This window comes from Physcomitrium patens, chromosome 26, assembly GCF_059467195.1.
Source record: "Physcomitrium patens ecotype Gransden chromosome 26, ASM5946719v1, whole genome shotgun sequence".
NCBI classification, from domain to species: domain Eukaryota; kingdom Viridiplantae; phylum Streptophyta; class Bryopsida; order Funariales; family Funariaceae; genus Physcomitrium; species Physcomitrium patens.
Window position 1 is genome coordinate 8,993,279 of NC_143435.1, and position 4,841 is coordinate 8,998,119.

General features: G+C 31.8%; 1 long non-coding RNA gene across 1 annotated transcript; it reads right to left on the bottom strand.

Annotated features, from left to right (window-relative positions):
* Nucleotides 1-290: 290 nt before the first annotated feature.
* Nucleotides 291-3,517, bottom strand: LOC141044978 (uncharacterized). Its single transcript, XR_012216824.2, has 2 exons — nucleotides 2,495-3,517; nucleotides 291-2,364 (listed from the first exon to the last, which is right to left on the bottom strand). It is a non-coding gene; the product is annotated as an uncharacterized LOC141044978 (long non-coding RNA).
* Nucleotides 3,518-4,841: the final 1,324 nt, after the last annotated feature.

The following is a 4,841-nucleotide window of genomic DNA, read 5'->3' on the forward strand; positions in this document are numbered from 1 at the left end:
ATGCTATCAATTTAATACTTATTGTGTTATATCTTTTGTCTACTATCTATTCATTTTCTAGAACTCATCAAGTTTCGTCTATCTAATAATATAAATAAATAGACTATAATTATGTTAATAATCTCAAGAGAAAATACTCATACATAATTGCATTATATATATATGTACCTATTCTCTTTTAAAAAGGAATGTTAAAAGTATTTTCTTTAGAAACTAATACAATGCACAAAGAACAATGCTTGTACATCTTTAGACTTTGGTGATTTTAAAAGATTGTGGCACAGTCTTCCTCAGAATGTTGTAAAAGCATTAAAAATAAAACTTCTATAGCTTTCAACATGATGAAACATATATTTTCTCTCAATTTTCTCCACAAATGTGTAAAGAAAGAGGTTTATTTTATGCACTTCATACACAGATTTTTTTTTTGTTTGCTCCAAATTGTATATGACTGAAGTTTTTTTTAAAAAAATATTAGAAGATTTTAGACTTCAAAAGATACACACGGAAAGTTGTTTTTGTTTGAGTTCTTTTTTTTATCAAATAACTTAATTTTCCAATTATAATCACAAACAAAATAAAAAATAATCGTAATCTAGTTTAGTCAAAATTTAATTATTATACATAAAGAAATAGATTACTCAAATAGATATTATTATTTCCAAATAATTTTCATGTTTTTGCAAAAGAAGAAGGAGGTGTAATTGGAATTTATAGGTGGCAACATTTTACAAATAAAAACTAAAATAATCTACATATTTACTTGTATGTCATGAAAACCACATTTGTTATTAATTATTATTATTATTTTTAATAAAAAAAAACAATCTAGTAGTGTTAGGTTGTTCTGTTTGTCACCACATAATTAAATTATTGCCTTTCTTAAACATGCAACCTTTTGTAGTTTCATTATTTTTATAATTATTATTGACTAATTCAAAATCTAATAAATTTCATCTTTGAAATAGCATAGAATATGTTCTTGTCTAATGAATTCTTCAAAATCTCAAACATATATAGACGTTTGCACACATGTATTCCTAGTGAAAAGAATAATGTTAATGTCTATAGTAAAGATACAATAATAAATATATTCAAAATTAAAAAACTTGTTATTAACATTGGCATTATCTTAGGCTTTTTAACACAAACATCAACAATAAAGTGTAAGACACATTTATGTTCTATTATCTGTAAAGATTGGCAATGATAAAGTTCATATTGTATCATTAAAATTCATTAAAAAAAAATAAAAATAAAATAAAAAACGTTGTTAACAATCTATTTGCCAAATTCATGTACATAAATTTTAAATAATCTACACAACTGATTATTCAACAATATCTTCTAATAATTTTAGATCGTCAAACTGAAGGAAAATAAACGGTAATATCAGAGATTAATTTAGTTAACTTTAATGTTTATGACTTTTCCTTTTTGTGTGCAAAATGTTAAAGAACATACCACAAACCAAAATCCCACATCATGTTTCGTTTCTCTCACATTTTTTACAGTAACATGCGTTTATTTGTTTGTTTTTTTCCTTTTTCTGATCCAGAAGTGTAGTATTTGTTTTCAAACATCCTTTGCACATAAATGTGTGCTATTTATTTATTTATTTATTCTTATTCATCTTCTTTTAATCATACATTTTATAATGTAGTACTAATAAAATCTGTGTGATTGATTCATAATTACATTGTTTTGCATTGCTATTAATTATTTTGTTGTATTTTGATATATGTCAATAACTTGCCTGGAACAAGGTAAGACACCCCGATACCGGAACATGTTTCTGCTACTATTCTGAATTCCATGTTTGCTTAATTCTGGAAATAGAGGTGGGAATCATCGTAAAGTGAAACAAGTCTAATATAATCTAAAGAAATGGATACTTCCCCAGAATCAAATCGTTTCACAATCACTTAAAATAAAATCAGTATCGTCCTCCAAAACCCAAAGTGATTGTCAAAAATTGTGAAGCTCCTTGACCATAACCTAGCTAACCCTAATTCAGATGCAAACCCTAATCCAGAGCCTTTTGAAAGATAGCGTCGAGTTTGCAGCCTGAGTGTCCCCGAGGAATCTGATATCCAAGCTTCCTGTGAAGCTATTAATAGATCTGGATTACCAGAAGCTTTCTCCATGGTGAATAAAATTCAATTAAATTAAAATTGACAAAGGAATTGCATCTGGTGAGACATCTCTCTCCCATATACACATTCAAATACAAACGAAAGAGGGACAACATACAAAAATAAGCACAAAAAAAAACACAGCGAGAGAGACAGAGTGGTTGACACCCTGCATTAGACAGACTTCCCCGTTGGTTTCCAACGCAGCAATCATGGGGGGAGAACTTACCTGCAAAATGAGGAATCAAGGAATGGACGAAGAACACAACATATACTGATACTAGGGGAGGGAGGAACGGGAGAAACGAAAGGAATCGGGGGGGGGGGGAGGAGAATTCACAGGGTGTGAGATTTAAGACCTTAAATATATGCGGCTCTTCAGCTTCATCAGGGAGCGAAACTCTGACAGGCTTGTGCTTCTCCAGAAGGACTCTCTGCCAGGGGTTTGTATCCAGTGCCCCCGCCAGCGGCGAGTGGCAAATCCGTCCAGCCCGGTTAACTAGCCACTGCGTGAAGCTGGGGCAGACCAGATATTAACACTGCTGAGAGGGAGCAAGGCAAGTTAATGCTTAACCGACAAACGCTTTAAATGCCGATGCAGAGCCCGCCTTGCTCCAAGACGCAACAGATCCATGAGGCTCGTCCCGGTGCTTCTGTTAAGCTCATCCACAGCTCGATTCTGCTGTGCGTGGCTCTCCTATTCTCGCCGTGCTGTCCTCACGTACCTCAAGCTCTAGAATCCTAGCCCTAAACTGACGTTAAGTGCTGCTTCGAAACCCGATCCACCTCGTGCAGTACGAACGGGAATTTCGTTCTGGGTATAGAGTAAGTATAAGGGGGTTGTCATTTATGCAACATTTTATGCATTAATTCAGTGCAAAGGCGACCGGTTTTTACATATCAAGGTTTACTGTTTCAAGATTGTTGTAAAACCTGGGTTGGTTGATGTCTTGTTTAGGGTTAAGGGTTTAAAAGGATCTTAAACTGCAAAAGGATGGTTGGTTAGTTGGTTGTACCAAAGATTGCAAAAATTGCATTAAAGCAGTTGATGGTTCAAATCCTTGTTGTCAAATGACAACCATATCTGGCAACAAATTCCACAAATTCTTTCTCTGGAGTAATCTGTACAGATACCTCTTGCGAATTATCAACAATACATCCTAAGTGCATTGGCGCCAACAAGGCTAGCCTCGGGGACCCCACTCCCAACACCCCTCCCCCCATTAAATATGTCTCCCCTTAAAGCTTTAGTCTAAATCCGGATGCGTTAGGCACGGCAAGAGGAAGGAGTGTCCACAGTAGGCTCTAAGGAAACTCCATACCATGTCGGGATCGTTGAATGGGCTACGATGGGACTCTCGTTTTGAGGCTAGGGCATATGATATTGTCCTTGGTGTCAACAATGGCAATGCCCTAGGTTTATAGGAGGTATACTAATTAAGAATATGTTGTTAAAGAAAACTTTTGTTTAATTTCTAAGAGAAACATATGTTTTAAACTTACTTTGGTTGCTACTACATTACACCCCACAATTTGGTTTTAGGATTCTTCATTAATTTAGTTCTCTTTTTTAACATATTGTTCGAAAATAAGCCTTCTTGTAGATCTCTTTTTATTGAACTACTATTCTTAAACAACTATGTAAAAAATATTTCTTTTGAAGTGCATGTTAAATGTTTTTGAACCATCTTGTGCTCTTTATGTAGGTAACCACCAATTTTAAATGTCCATCTTTTACATTGCCTAGTTTAGTGATTGATTCATGAACCTTTGGAGAGGGTTAATTTGTGGTATGTCAAAAACAAAATAAACCTTAAGGCACTCTTTTTATGTTATTTTATTAATTATTTTTTTGTAAGTAATTAAAAAAATCTCCTTTTGTATCAATTTTATGTTTTAAACCTTTTAAAAAATAAAATAAAATAAAAGTCTTTGTTGAAACAATGTAAAAATAATAATTATTACTTGATGTGATTGTATAATTTAAGATTATGATAATTATTTATATCTATAAATAATATATTATAAGCATATTTAAGAAGATTAATCAATAGATATTATATGCAAATAGTACATATATTCTATAATCTATACCTCATGTGACTTGTAAAACCAATCATAGCTTGAATACTCAAAATATTTAAACTAACTGTGAAACTTTGAGAGATTAGTATGTTTTTTTATATAAAAATTGTCATTCTTTTAATATCATTGAATTAAAACATTTGTATTCATACAAACTGGACTTTGAAAGAAAAATAAATTATCTTGCTTAAAAATTAGGTGAAAATTAAAAACCATGCATCTGAAACTGAAATATTCAATATCTGAAATTAAGTACCAACTTGAAATGGTATTAGTTTCAAACATAGGGTCACTTGTATTTAGGTAATATTTTATTAAAAGCTTAAAAAAAGAAAAGAAAAACTTCTCAAGAGAACAAATGTTATAAATTAGAAACTTGAATCTACCTTCAGTCAATAACATGGTATTTGGTATCATCCTTAAAATATTCTTTCCACATAATTGTGGACACTTATACCACTCAAAAACTTCTTTATGTTCCAATTTTATGAGTTTAAGAAAAAAACCGACAAACAAATAAACAAAAAGAAAAGCTGCCGATCGATCTACATCCTACGACTAATCCAAAACCAGTGAAGAACTCCCACATTTTACCAAGAAAAATCACTATCCTATTGAGTG